Source organism: Acomys minous (assembly GCF_964271855.1).
Source record: "Acomys minous genome assembly, chromosome: 16".
In the NCBI taxonomy this organism is placed as follows: Eukaryota; Metazoa; Chordata; class Mammalia; order Rodentia; family Muridae; genus Acomys; species Acomys minous.
In genome coordinates, this window is record NC_140498.1 from 15,242,586 (window position 1) to 15,258,099 (window position 15,514).

Here is a 15,514-nt window from a genome sequence, read left to right on the forward strand (position 1 = left end):
AGGCCATCAAATTTTTATGGTGCTATTTGTTGAAAATCTTGTCCTTTCCCCAGTGAATGTAGCCCTCTTTGCTGAAAAATCGATCGAAAATTTATGTCTATGCCTGTTCCCCACACTCAACAGTCAGTATATTTTGAAGATTTACTAAGATTATCCAACTTGTGCAGTTATAGAATAGAACATTCTGAATCATGGCCCTGGGGCTCTTAACTCGTTCCCAGCCTTGGGGGGACACGGACAGGACAACGGCTGGGCTTTCTAGAGTTCCTGCTTCTGGGGGTCTGGCCAGGGTGACTGCCCTTTCTTGGTGAGTTTCTGAACAGACACTAGGTGACTGATCTAAGGATTTTGCTCATTTTTCTGAGACTACAAGGACAGAAACAATAGTTCATGGTGCATGGACTTCAGCATACAACTAGCAATGTCTGATTTATACTATTCCCCTTGGGTCTCTAACAGAAAAATCACATATCTCAGCCCTTGGAGTCATGATAACTCTTCCCACACTTCCTCTGTCCAGGGTGACACTTGGCAACGTTGTGGCTCCTATTACAAATTCACTCTAAAGATTCCTCACTGAAGATAAATCTTCTTTTCTGATCACAACAGGAATACATTTTTAGACTGGAATTTGGTATTCTATTCTTACCAAATTTAATGTTGTTACTGTATTATATCTATGGAGGTAAAATCTATTTGGTATAATTGTTTACTGTAACACATTTATTTTGCATGTGTATCTACATGCCATAGAGCGAGGTCACATGGGTACTGGTGCATGTGTGGAGGTCACAGAACAACTTGCAGGACTCTCTTTTTTCTAACCTCCATTGAGGACCCAGGTATTAAAGTCAGGTCATCAGTCTGGGCAGCAAGCAACCTCTCTGGCCCACATAAGAAAGCAAACCGAGCAAGTCAGAGAGAAAGAGCTAGCAAAGAATGTGCCTCTGCTCCTCCATGGCCTGGGCTCCAGGTTCCTAGCCCTATTTCCTTCAGTGGTGGATCATTACCTGGATACATAAAATGAAATAAATCCTTTCCTTTCCAAGTTCCCTTTGGCCATAGTATTTATCCTAGCAATAAAATAAAACTAGGGCAGAAGGCAGCAATCTGGAAGAGCCTGCTTAAGATCCACTCTCTCATCTACAGCAAATCCAGACAAGCATTTAACCATGCAGTAAGCGTAAGCGTGTCTCTGGATGCTCCTCTGTTTTGAACTGGGCCTAAATGGCCCCTGTTGCATTCTTCTCTCTCCCTGTGTCAGTTAGCATGTGCTAATTCTGTCAGAGACCAACTAAAACAGAGTAAATTGAAATTGTCACTTAAGGTGTTTCCTTTGAGGGCAGACGTGGGCATCTGACTTGGCTGCTGCCTTCATTAAAACATACTTCTGTCTACGGGGAAACGCTCCAGGCCGGTTTGCCACCTGCTTGGAGGGTATTCCTGATGGGTTATAAATAACTGCATGCTCTAGTTTCATTCCTATGGCTGTGATAAAACACTCTGACCAAAAGCAATGCAGGAGAGGGAAAGGTTTGCTTGGTTTACAGTTCCTCGTCACAGGCCAGCAGAAACGTAAGGAAAATCTCGAAGCAAAAACCATGCAGAAGCACTGCTTGTGGCTCACAGGTTCACGCTCACCTAGCTTTCTTATACAACCTGGATTGAATGGGCCTAGGGGTGGAGCTGCCCACAGTGGGCTAGGTCCTCCTGCATTAACTAACACTGAGGACAATCCCCTACAGACATGCCCATTGGCCAACATGACCTAGGCAAGTCTGTTCTTGTCTTTTTCCTCCTTTTATTGAACATATAATCTTTTATCATTACAATATATCCTGGTTATATTTTCCCCTCCCGTTACTCTTCCAGTTCCTCTGCACCTTTCCTCCCATCTGGATCCACTTCCTTTCTGTCTCTCTTTAGAAAAGAATGCACTTCTAAGAGATAATGACAAATATAGCAAAAGAGAACATAATAAAATGAAACAAAAGCTATCACATTGAATTTGGACAAAGGCCAGGCAATTCTTAAGCCTAGGCTTTCCTCTCAGATGACTCTAGACTCAGGTGACAATTAAAGCTCATCAGGACACCAAACATGTTAAATATGTTTAATTTTATGATTGAAATTCAATGCAATATCATTAAAAAAACAGACACATGTTGGACATATACATATATATCCATATTTGACTTGCTGGTAGCCTTTTAAGGATTATTAAAGCTTAGTCCTCTTCCTCCTCTGCTACCCACCCCACTCTGTATATGCTCTTTAAAGCACTGGATTTGATTCATTCCCAGACATCATTGAAAACTCTTTCACATCCCTTCAAAGGCCACATTATCAAAGCACCTTAAATTTTCAGGTGAGATCATGGGTGAACAAGCTATAGTTTTTTAAATATCTGCTCCTCCTTTGGCTTAAAATGTTCTTCTGTGTATTGTGTTATACTTTATGGGCTAGAAGCTTGTGTGTGATATTGGCTAATTGGATGCTTTCTAGTTCATTCTTATTACAAAACTCCATTCTCCACACTTACTCCTTGAGGTTCATTTTCTAATTACAGTGGGGACTGGGTTGAATGGTAAGCACAAAGACTCTGAAGTAGATTTGGTTGGTAATGGGAAATGAGAAGGAAGTGATATTCATTTGGAGTACATGGGTCTCTTACTTGAGGATCCCCTGGAAACTGGTTAATAAGTAAAATGTTTACTGTCACAGGTGACACGCCTTTACACAGCACTTAAGTTCTATGCATCAAAAAAAAAAGTTTCAGTAATGTGTTACAAGAGCTCGTGGGAAGAATGGCATCTATGGAGAGACTTAAAGAAAGATTTGCAAATGGTCGAGAGCTGGGAGAAAGTTTAAACGATGGGTTGTGGTTGGAAAAACCATAAAGAAAATATGGGGTGATGGTCCAGAAGGCCATAGCTTCATCTCACCCCTTCACCTGCACATAAAATTCCCAAATGCTTCAGACCAGTGTGGTCTTCCAGGTTCTGTGGACAAAGACATCTCCAGAGACTCTAGGAGAAAGAATTAATTAGGATACAGCACCGTATTTATTGCTATTTAACATGGGAAAACATATGGTGGAGGGACTTCCTTGGAGTCTGTACACTTCTTGAGCACAGGCGTCATCCACTTCCCAGCCACCTCCACACCTTCTGCCTGTACAGCATTCATGGCACATTCCACACGGTGTTTCAGCCACGGTATTCAAAAGTGTTTGATAAATAAATATATATGTTTACCATTTATATTTATATATGGTGAATATATATATATATATATATGAATATTTGAACAGCTTGACTCTAATAGGACTCTCATCATCCTACAAGATCCAAGTTCAGTAGATTAAATGAAGAATTTAGGAAGGGTAGAGATAAAGTTTTTGGCTAAATCTCAGCCATAGCCCACACTAGTAATTCCCCTTTCAATTCTACTCCGTTTGAGGTTTTTCTTCCCATTTTCTTGGAACACATGCGGTAGTGGTGGTGGTCTCCTCCCAGCTGAAGCATTCCTTACAGGATGGTGGAGGAGCATCAAGAGACTCAGGAGGCAAGCAGAGCAAGTGGAAACTCTGAAGATTCTAGAAGGTTCCTCCCCAGTTTTGTAGGAGTAAATAGCTAGTTGGTCATGGGAGGATACTGATTGGCAGAGCTTCTGAGAGGAGGTGCTTGGAGGTGCTCGGCCACCTACAAGGTTTGCAGGGGGCGCCATGCTTGCAGCTTTTATGAGCTGTCTGCCTTGTTGGAGTCGGCTTTTTGGTGGGTTATTCCTGTTCCTGCAAGTGTCCTCCCACCCACACTCCTGTGAGTAGCCCCAGCACAAACTCATTGATTCTCCATATTGGCTATCATGAAATGATTAATTTAGTCTCTGATAAACCTATCTGAGGTAAGTAGAAGTGTGTGTGTGTGTGTGTGTGTGTGTGTGTGTCTGTATGTGTCTGTGTGTGTGTCTGTGTGTGTGTGTGTGTCTATATGTGTCTGTGTGTGTGTCTGTGTGTCTGTGTGTGTGTGTGTGTTTGTGTGTGTGTGTGTCTGTGTGTGTGTGTGTCTGTGTGTGTGTGTCCGTATGTGTCTGTGTGTGTGTCTGTGTGTGTGTGTCTGTGTGTGTGTGTGTCTGTGTGTGTGTGTATGTGTGTGTGTTTGTGTGTGTGTGTGTGTGTGTGTGTGTCTGTGTGTGTGTGTGCGCATGTCACACAACACCAGGATTGGGTTAATTTCCCTCCTCCAGATGCAGTTAGTGCACAAGTAGCCTAAGGACTTCTTTGATAGTTCATCTCACGCCATGTGTGAAACTGACAAAAACTGAACGAATGAGGACATCTGGAGGCTAAGACCCGTTGTCATCTCTTTGCAATCCTGAGCTTGCCTCTTCTCGGGAACTCAGCCTCCCTTTTTAGAATTTACCAGCTTTATTATTCTCTAAGGTGATTTTTCAAGGCTCTTGGCTCACACACTTCCTGCCTGAAGACAGTTTCTTTGTAAGGCTTTTCTTGTCTTGCCCTAGATGTCTGTGAGCCTCTTGGCAGCTGCTGCTCCCTTTTGATGGAAAGTGAAGGAAGACAGCCTTGCAACTTTCTCCAGGATGCTCTGGGATATGTGAGCCTGTGACCTTCCTAGTGTAAATGGAAGGCATCCATCACTCCCGCCATCCAAGTGGTCACATTGTAAAATCCGCATCAACTTGAGTACAGATCCTGAAAGGTGATCACGTTTCATTTCTGACAATTACTCAAAAATAGCAGAGCTGGTCATTGTGCTATCTCCAGGTTATGCTTTGTTTTGTGAGAGGCCCAGTCAGTACGATGCTTGCCACACAAGCTTGAGGGATTGAGTACGATCCTCCAGAACCCAGGGTTTTTGTTGTTGTTGTTGTTGTTGTTGAATGTGTTTATAATACTAGTGTTGAGGAGGCAGAGCCAAAAGGACCTCTGGGGCTCCCTGAAAGACCTGACCAGTCAAGTCAATGAACTCTAAGCCAATGAGAGACCCTGTCTCCAAAATAAGGAAGCGCTCTTGACCTCAAGCCACTGCACTCACACATGCATGTGCACCGGCCGCCGCCCCCCCCACCCCTGCCAGAGACATATATGTACACAAAAGCACACAATTATTTTGTAGATAAAGAATCTTATAGTTTAGATGTAACACCTCAGTGTACAAGAATCTCTGGATAGGGCATGGGCAGGGAGAGAAATGAAACAGTTCAGTCATCCTAGGTGCAGGTGAGAGGCTCCGTGTTGACTTGTGCGAAAGTCATTGCTGGTTTCTGTGGTTGCTCAACACATCTACACCTCTCAATTCCATTGTCTCAGGAAAACTCAATCTCTCAATCTAGCAAAAAGTTTCTAATTTACAATATGCAGTTCAACCAGTCTAGAGCTTGGCAGAACTAAGGCACTTTCTGTGGAGTGAGCGCCTGAGTCTCAGGCCCAGTTGAGTTTTGAAGCTGAGTTTGCAATGTTTCCATACAGTATGGCTAACCTCCCAGGTCTGGCTACGGCCCCCTCACCCAAGCATAAGTGTCCTCAGTGGTTATCTCAACAGCACCTACCCACTGTGTGTGTGAGAATAGGGCTCTCCTGTCACGTGAGCGGAGCTGAAAAGTCATCCCAAGAGTAACAAGCTTCCCGCACTGACTTTAGAGACAGGATTCTGGTGGTCATAGTTGATTTTTGATCTGTTTTGCTGACAAAGGGCCAGCAATATGCCTCAGAAGGAAAAAAAATTCCCTTGCTGCTAATTATAAAGATGCAAATTCAATACCCAGGGCCCCATGGTGGAATATAAACAAACAAGCAAACAAACAACTCCCACAGGTTATCATATGACCTCAACACAAGTGTTATGGCATGTCACACACTGCCAACAAATGCAAATAGATGATAGAAGGATAGATAGATAGATAGATAGATAGATAGATAGATAGATAGATAGATAGATAATTTCATATAACAAAAAGAGTGTTGATGTGGGTAGAGTAAGGTATTTTCTTACAACCCCCCCATTTACCCCATGCCATCCCAAAGTTCTTCTTTAACACCCCAAGAGTCTAAGGAGTAGTGGCTTCCATGAAAAGAGGGGACTGAAGAGATGCTCAGTGGTTAGAGCACTTGCTGTACCTATACAGGACCTGAGTTCAGTTCCCTGCACCCACATCCTGCAGCTCACTCCTGCCGAAAACTTCAGCTCTGGGACATGCAATGAATGCCCTCTCCTGGCCTCCATGAGCACTGTACTCACAGACTCACACATTCCCAGACAGATATACACATAATTAAAAATCAAATTAAAAATTATCGCTGTTTTGTTTGTTCTAAGAAGGATAGAAAGGCACTAAAAATTTGGAGTCTGTGACCATTCCTATACACACAGGTCCTATTACAAAAGCATGCTAACCGTGTTTCCTCACGCTCTGGGTGAGGAATTTAAACAAGATTAAGTTACATTGATATCCCTATATTCTACAAATGTTTCACGATATTTACAGTTTTGGAAGCATTCTCACCTTTTTGTTAATTTGCCTTGACAACCTCATGAGCTGGTCAGTATGTTATTTTACTACTTTAAGTACTTCATCTTGAGGTATGAATGCAGTCTTCACTTGACCCACCACCTAGGTGGCCGGAGGGTGATGTTGCATCTTGTCTGTTTTATTCTTCCTTTTCTGTGATGAGAGCTTTGCATTTAAACTTCTTCAGATCTTATAGCAATTGTGCCCTTCCCATTCCTATGCAGAATTCAGTACTGTAGTGAATACTGAAAGTGCTTTATTATTTTCTGCCATGTAAACATAATATTTTATTAAGTATATAATATGTGATATTATATATACTACTTTAAATAATTTATCAATCTTCATCATATTGTATTTATTGTGTGGGGGCAGTCTGTGTGCCACAGTGTGCATACAGAGGTCAGAGGACAACTTGCAGGAGTCAATTCTTTCCTCACACTACATGGGTCTTGGACATTTGAGCTCAGACAATCAAGCTTGGCAGAAAGTGCCTTTACCCACTGAGCAACCTTTCTGGCATTGACTTTTCTTTTTCTTTTCTTTTTTTTTTTTTTTTTTTTTTTTTTTTTTTTGTCTTTTTCTAAACACCATCTTCAGGCAAGTGTGTAGAGTGAACTCCATAGTCACAGAGACAGTTTCTACTCAGCAAATACTTACAATTTATCTCTGGTTTTTCTAAACTAAGCTCTTCTTTTTTCTCCATTTTTTTATGTATTCTTTGGTAATTTCATGCATTAGTACACTATATCCAGATCATATTCACCCATAACATCTTTAATAATTAACATTAAGCCATGTCAGCAGTCTAGTGATATGCGTTGAAATATATCAATGCACACAGTTTTCATTTTTCCCTCTCACGATGCAATGCCAACTCGGCAGTTATTATTTACTTCTTCACAAGGGTTATTTTCAATGAACATTGACTGAAATACAAGAAATAGGCACGGAAACTGGGGATGTGGCTCAGTGTGTGTGAGCACTTGCTGTGCAATCATGAGGGCCTGAGTCCAACCCCAACACTTCCATCAAAAGACAGATGTGGTAATAATACAGATGTGGTAATATACTCCACCCTGGAACCCCAGCACTGTGAGGGACAGAGGCAGGAGGGTCCCTGGGGGCTTGCTGGCTGCCAGCCTAGCTCTAGGTTCAGTGAAAAATCCTGGATCAGAAGATAAGGCAAAAAAACGATACAACAGAACACCAGATGTCTCCCTCTGGATTCTCTGTGTGCACAGGTGTGCATATCTGCACACATATGTGTATATATATCAAACACACACACACTCTCCTCTCTTTCCCCCCTCCTCCTTCTTCTTCCTCCCCTCTCTTTCTCTCCCCACCTCTCCCACCCTACAGGTCACAACTCCATAGCTGTAATGGTTGTTGCTATCTGAGTGCAGGATCACAGAATTCTACAAACACCCTAGAGATAACCACAGAAGCTTGTTATTTATATTCAAATTTGTTTCTGAGAAAGGTCTACATTTGTCACTGGAGTCTCAAAGGAAAATACAATCTTAAAAATTTAAGAACAACTACCTTGAATGTTTTATAAGGTCCTTGTAAACCATTCCTTATTTCCAAGATGAAAAAGAAAAGGAAAGAAAGCCAAACCTTTCTCTCACCACTGTGGCCAATACCTTTCGACTTATGGCTTATGAGGAAATAGTCCATCATGGTGGGACAACGTAGTGTCAGGTAGTTACATGTCCCACATGTACGTCAGGACTAAGGGCAAGCAATTCTCTCTGGAATCTACACCTTCACCCCAGTGACCCACTTCCTCCAGCTAGGCTCCACCTCCTAAAGTTTCCACAACATCTCAGTTACTGTTCCACATGTCAATCAGTCCTTTCTACCCCTCCACACCATTCAAGACACACAGGTGCTTCTCGCCAGCCCCAGGTAGCTCTTAATTCACTCCAAGACCAACCGTCATGGTCGGAATGGAATTTTTTTCAGTCCCTTTATCAGCAGCGTGGGTGGTGGGGGAAATCGCATTTGTTGCTTTCATTTTTAATATGCCTCATAGCAGGGGTGAACTTTGGTAAAATGACAGTTATTTTGAAACTATAGGTCAACCCGTAAGGCCCCAGGCTCTCAAGGCTTTTGAAGCAAGCGCGTGCTCATTTGCAGCTGGTGTTTCTGACTGATTCTTCATTAACAGAACACAGTGCTTTTATGGTTCCCTCTACCCACTCACTGAGAACTTGGAAGGGATCAGCCAGTCACAGTCTAGGGTCCCTGAGAGGAAGAATGTGCTCTGTGCCTGTCACAATGCCAGTGTGCCTACCCTGCTGACAAGGGAGACCTGGAGTTTGAGAAAAATCACTCACAGTGGGTGCAATGCTGTGTCTGCTCTGTGTGCTCCTCCACACCTTGGTTTTCAGGTGTCCCCAGACATGGCTCTGCTGGGCGGAACAGGTTCGGCCTCAGCCCTCATGTTCACATAGTTCCCAATTCTCTCTTGAGTTTGAAGCATGGCTGGCCATTTTCTTTTAAATCTTCTGCTTGTTTTTTTCTTTTTAGCTGTGTGTTCCTCACCTATCCTGGGGCCCTAACATTAGAGAGACAATAACAGCACAGATGACAATAATAACCATTGTCTTATGACTACTGGCTCTCGGCACTGTATTCATTGGCCTGGTCAGTCACTCATTTATGCAGTCAGCAAATACTTGCTGGGTAGAAAGCATGAGCCATGAGAGCTTTGAGATGCTAGAGGCAGTCGTGTGTGGAATAGAGTTGCCTTCTCATGCCACATCCAAGGGGAGGCAGCTGGGAACCACACAGTAATGGACAGATGTGGACTTGGATTTGTGGCCTGAACTAGCAGGGGTCTGGGTGCGGCTTAACACGAAAATGCGGTGGAGGGACAGAGCTGGAGACAGGAAGAACAATGAGCTTCCTCTCAGTTTTTTGCTTTTCACAAATTATCAAAAATACATACACTGAAGGCATAATAAATGAAACTGATTGCTGTCTGTTTTAACATCTTTCATCCATAGTTTCTCCCTCAGTCTCTTACTTTTCTCCTGTAACGTTTATTGAAGAACTAATTTTGGTAGCGTTTCCTATACCTTTTGTTTTTTAACTGTGTCTGCTCCTCTTGGCCTTTCCCTGTAATGTAGAATTGAAACCTTAGTTTTACCTGAATACATGCGATGTCACTGCGTATTTAGTTTTCATTTGTTTATCATTGGCTCAGTTGGAAAAGGGATTTTTCAGAATCTTCCATCCATTACCTATCTACCTATCTATCTATAATTATATATTCCTATTATATATTATATATTCAAAAATATGGTTGTTGATTTTTTTCCTCCATTTACCAGATTTTAACCTGTTAAACTTTGTTTTCTATCAGCTTCCAGTGCTGACCAATGCCTTTTTCTCATGTGTTATTGGTTGGTTTTATTATGAATGTATACATTTAACCCATTGGGTGTTTTAATTTGTTTTTTGTTTGTTTGTTTGTTTGTGGTCCTTGGAGATACTCTTACAATGTCTCATACCTTAAGCCTTATCACATTGGTTCATGAGTATGATATGACACACATTGTGACGTATTACAAATTCTAGGTTCCTTTTACATTCATATATTTCCTATCCCAAACCTAGAATCAAGCATATATTGGAGAATATTGGTTTCTTTTGATTTGGACATGATATGTAGAGGTCACAGTGTAGGCGGAGATGCTTCTGGGCACAGTATTTTATTGTCACAGTGTTTCCAGTAGGCAGAGCTCAGAAACAAGAACGGTGAAGAAAGGGAGTGACCATATTGCCTGTCAAGTGTTCCTTCCAAGTCACATTATAAGGCCTCGGCTTTTATTTAACTTCTCTGATTTCATATTTACACCCCATTTCTCCTCTGATGAAACCCATGTCTCCTAATAGAGTGCTTTGCTCTAACATACAATCTATTTATAATTATATCAGATGCGCGTGGCCAGTCCTGCTTTCATGCACAATGTGATAATTGAAAATTGCTGAGGCTTTTCCACAATGCCCTTTGTCCTAAAGGTAGGGCCCCCTGCCTTCACCCCTGCCCCTATCTCTGCCCCCAAATGATGCCCTGACAGAACACTGCACATATAAGATGGCTGGAATCCCAACTCTCTGGTTATGACACTGTTTGTCATGCATTTGGGTTTGTTTATTCTCATTTCTCATAGGCTTGGTGATTTTCTGAATTGCAACTTTGCATTTATAAGCATGGGTGTGGAATATAAGCAGATAATCGAAACTAAAGTGGAAGTGGAGTCCCTCCTGGTGTCCAAGGCCAGTAGGTACATGGGATGGAAGTTTTTCCTCCTGGATCACATGTGTGCTCTCAGAGCAGGGGCTGCCCCTGCCACTGTCTTCAGTGGATGGCCTATGACATCAGAACTGTTTCTTCTAAAGGGCACAGCAACCCCCAGCACTGGTCAGGAGTCTTCAAGTATTCAAAAGAGGAGCCTTGCATCCAACGGAAACAAAAGGCCTTACATCTTTTCTAACCATACTGTGGACTACATTCTTAAGATGCTAGTGATACTCCTCACAGGCTTTGTTTGTCACCCTCTTCTTGTAGCTCTCTGCCCCGCATAGCCTCATACATCATGAGAACACAGACACGCACACACACTCACCCATACATTCACACCTACAATGCACATATAGATGCATACATTTGCACATTCACACTCAGAGACACATATACATGTTCGCCTACCAACACACATACATTTGCATACTCACACACAGAAATACACACATATATACACATACACACATTCACCTGCCCCCACACCCACCCACATACATTGACACACTCATCTACAAGATACACACTCACATTCACCATACATAGACTCATACACATATTTACCTATACACACACATATACACATACACTTGTACACTCACACAAAGACACATTTACACACAAATACACATATACACATGCACCCACACACCCATTTGATTTTACCAATGAAGACTCAGGAGCCAGACGCTGGGGTGAAAACCTGCTAGCTCAGAGAGGCAGAGAAAGCAGCCAGCTGACTTTCCTACTCGGCTTACATCTCAGATTGAAAAAAGTCCAAAGCTAAAAGCCAAAAGTTCATGGCCAAAAGCTTGCTAGCTCAGTAGACAGCCCAGGAGGAGAAAACCAAAATTCCCAGAGCCAAAGAACCAGAACCAAAGACCCAAGGAGCTCAAGAGCCCCCTTCTTCCACACACTATTATAAATATCCTTCACCTCAAAGTCCCTCCTACTCTTTAATTCCTCTCAGCTGGTTTCTTGTTCCACCTCTTGACCTAACGTTAACTTTAATGAATCCTGTGTACAGAAAGCCCTTGAGTTAAAGGTGTGTATAAGGCTGGCTAAGCCACACCTTAATCCCTGCTTTTTCCTAGTTGGGGTAAGTGGGGATTCGTGGTGGCTAATTTTTATGTCAACTTGACTCAAAATGGAGTTATTTGAAAGAAGTAAACCTCAGATGAAAAAAAAAAATCCCTCCATAAAATCAGGCTGCAGGCAAGCCTGTAGAGCATTTTCTTAATCAGTAACAAATGTAGGATGGTGGTTCTGCCTTCTACAAGGAAGCGGGCTGAACTAACTATAAGGAACAAGTCAGTAAGCAGCACTCTTCCATGGCATCAGCCCCAGCTCCCACCTCTAATTTCCTGTCTTGTTTGAATTCCTACTCTGACTCCCTTAAGCATTGGAATGTGACCTGAAAGTTGGAAGCTGAAATAAACCCTTTTCTCCTCTAGTAGTTTACTGCCATGGTGTTTTATCATAGCAATAGGAATCCTAGTAAGATATGCTAGTGAGTCCTGGGAACCCATTTATAAGATGCTGAGTAGGACTTAGGACCATTTGTAAGACAAGGTCATTCCAAGAGATCTGAATTCGGTTCCAGCTTTAGAAGTATGTGGTTCTGAATTTATTTAACTACTCTCCTTGGTATGTTTCAGGAAGATAATTCAGAGACATTTGCGATGCATCACTGTGTGCTTAATACAATGCTGCCCATCGGGTCCATGTGGTTCCCTTTCTGCTGGAGTTCATATTCTAAGAAAATAGTAATGGCATAAATACGTCTGAGGTTCCTCAGACTAGTTCGTCCAGTGTTAAGGCAAGGGCAGTAATGAGGTTACTGTCATAATACAACACTTTCTGTATACTGGTCCTACACAGTTCACTCATTTATTTGGTTGACTAATTAGTTTTTTTAATTTAGATTTTATTTTTTATTATGATGTGGTATGTGTGTGTGTGTGTGTGTGTGCATTATGTGTACATGAGTGTAGGTATATGAAGAGTTCAGAAGAGGATACTAGAGCTTCTGTAGCTCAAATTTGAGGTGGTTGTGAGCTGACTGACACAGGTCGTAAGTGAAAGACCCCCGAAGGGAGACCCTCACTCAAGCCTCGGGATGGTGCACACCCAAAGACACACAAACAATCGTCTTGCTGTAAGCACATGAGGCAGTTTATTGGCAGAGCTCCGGGTCGACACGTATCTCACGCAGGAGACAGAGGGGTCGACCCAGAAGCCCAGGGGTTAGGGGTTTATATGGGCAAGGGTCGGGGGGAGTGGGAAGTTTTGGCGTGGCCACACATGATTGGTTGTTTCAAACATTTGAACATCAGCAAATTGTGTAGGCAGATCTGGGGTAAGCTCAGACTTAATCACATGGGTACAGTCCTTAGTTCCTGTTTTTCTTGGAACCCGAGGGTAGATGTTTATCTGAGATAACGACACATCTGGTTAAACTCAAACCTGGAACATTGTGTGCGGGCCTCAAGGGGGGATTAAGCAGATACCATAAGATTGGGTGAGGGGTCTTGGCTCATTACTCACTCGACCATGTCCGGTACCTGTTTCTCTCAGGAATTTGTCCTTGTATATTCTCCCTATCTTTTATGGCCAGCCAGTCCCTAGAACACTCAATAGGCCTTTGTCTCCTAGCTCCGCATTCTTTGTGACTTATCATCTGGGACCTTGGGCTAGCATACCTGTCAACCTGAACTTATGAGTTAGAGAGCTCTGCTGTTCTGGTTGCTTTAATGCTAATTAAAAATGTTCCCTTTCAGTAAGAACTAAACTTGCGTCCTCTACAAGAGAAATACTTGTTCCTACAGGCCCATTCTGCAGCCTTTAAGTGTTTGAGACAGGGTCTCATGCAGCCCACACTAACCTCAAACTCGCTCCCAACCTAAATACAGCCTTACAGTCCTCATTTTCCTCCCCCCACTTCCCAGGTGCTGGAATGTCAGGCATGTGCCGTGGAGCCTGGCTCATAGCTTCTCTTAGTTTGCATTTCCCTAAACTCAAGTAATTCCCCTTTTCTTTTGAGCCACCCTAATCTTCTTACTGTTGCCACTGTAAGGTTTTGTAAATTACAATGATCGTTTCTGTGTTTCAATTGCTCCATTATTATTCTGGGGGGAAATAATCCCTCTCAGGTTTGTGGTGATATGAGAGAAAAAGGATTAACAAGGGAAGACTCCAAGGGATGGTGGAATGTTCAAGTCCAGCTTGCGTTGTTAATGGATGATCAACTGAAGTTAAGTCCCAGGGGGGAAATGATGACGAAACAATTGCCCAGCACTGGGATGACATCATCTAAAGCCCATATCTGGGGCTGAGCCTTCTGCTGCTTTTGTTACTGTTCTTTCCAGAATGGCAATCAGCCTGTTAGCTTTTAAGAAGGGACAGCTGCCTTCTATCCAGAAAATGTTTTCGGGCCTCCATTCCTAGTGTCTGTTTGGAAAGAACAGATATGAGACTTGACAGGTGGCGTGGCAGGAATTTTACTGAAATTTTCAACCTTCTTATGAGCTCCAGAAAAGACAAGGGGATGCCAGAAAGCCTGATCCTGGGTGAAGCACAGAAGCACAGGAAGCTTTCTCACGGGGCCATCAGGTTGGTTTCGTTGCTATTCTTTAGTGACTTGAGCGGAAAACCCTGATCACATTTTCTAAGCACACCACACCGAAACAACCAAGTAGCTCCTTCCATGTGCGTTGAAGTCATTTTGACCCAGGGTAAAATGGCAGCTCCTACATCTACCAGCCATGTGATTACTTTGCCAGCAGGACTGACTAGAGCCCATCAGCTCATAACTAGGAGATGCTTCATAGCAAAAGCAGCTTGTATTTTCCTGGATTTGCTCCATCTAAAAAATGAGCCAAGAAATTCTGAAGATCGAAGCCCACGCCTATTTACATCTGTCTGGTGAATTCTAATCTGCATACGTGGATCTGACTTCCAGGTGTGGCAATGGTGGTGGCTGATGGCTGATGGATGCTTGCCAAGATACAGAGGCCCCTGTTTCGCTCAATGCCCCTCAGATCACATCCTGGGACTATGTTCACTCCACTTCAGAGAGTTGGAGAGGCTGCTAGTTGCTATTGACAGGGAGACCCAGTGTTAGCAAGGAGAGGAATCTTTAAGTAACATCCTGTGAAGACAGAACAAAAGCTGTGGAACTGTTTGATGAGAAGAAGAGAGCATCTCCAGGGTTAGTAAGGTCCATGATCAATACAATCATTTGTGAGCATACAGTACTATAGTCGGAATCAATAGTCTATAGCTTTAGAAAGGGCCTAGGCTGGATCTCAGTAAAAACTGAAGGCGTAGCATGTAAGAAAACTTAGGTTCCGCCCCTAACACCGAAAAATAAATAATAAATAAAAACATGGCTAAAGCTAAAAAAATAAAAATAAAGAAAAATGAACACTGAATCTTTTTGCATTTTCCTCAAAGTAGCTATTGATGACAGAGTGTGAGTTGAAACTCAACTGATGAGAAACATCCAGGTCCCCTTGCATTAGCCGAAAAATGGAGGTCATGGTGGTCAGGTGTGCTTGCTCTCTACCTTTTGGTTACCACACAACTTTCTGTGCAAAAGCGAAGCTTGCTTTGTGGAGATACTTCCATTTGAGTGGTTGTCTCCTGACTTGCAGCCCCACTCTT

The 15,514-nt window shown here is 42.8% G+C and overlaps 1 long non-coding RNA gene across 3 annotated transcripts in view; it reads left to right on the forward strand.

Moving 5' to 3' along the window:
- Positions 1–15,514, forward strand: part of LOC311585703 — a 97,812-nt gene that overhangs the window by 8,959 nt on the left and 73,339 nt on the right. For 2 of the 3 annotated variants that reach the window (XR_014775307.1, XR_014775308.1), the window contains exon 1: positions 4,510–4,721. The exons of the other annotated variant lie outside the window; for it this stretch is intronic. This is a non-coding gene — a long non-coding RNA (uncharacterized lncRNA). Of the gene's footprint in view, positions 1–4,509; positions 4,722–15,514 lie in introns of those variants that run through there. 3 annotated transcript variants of the gene reach the window in all.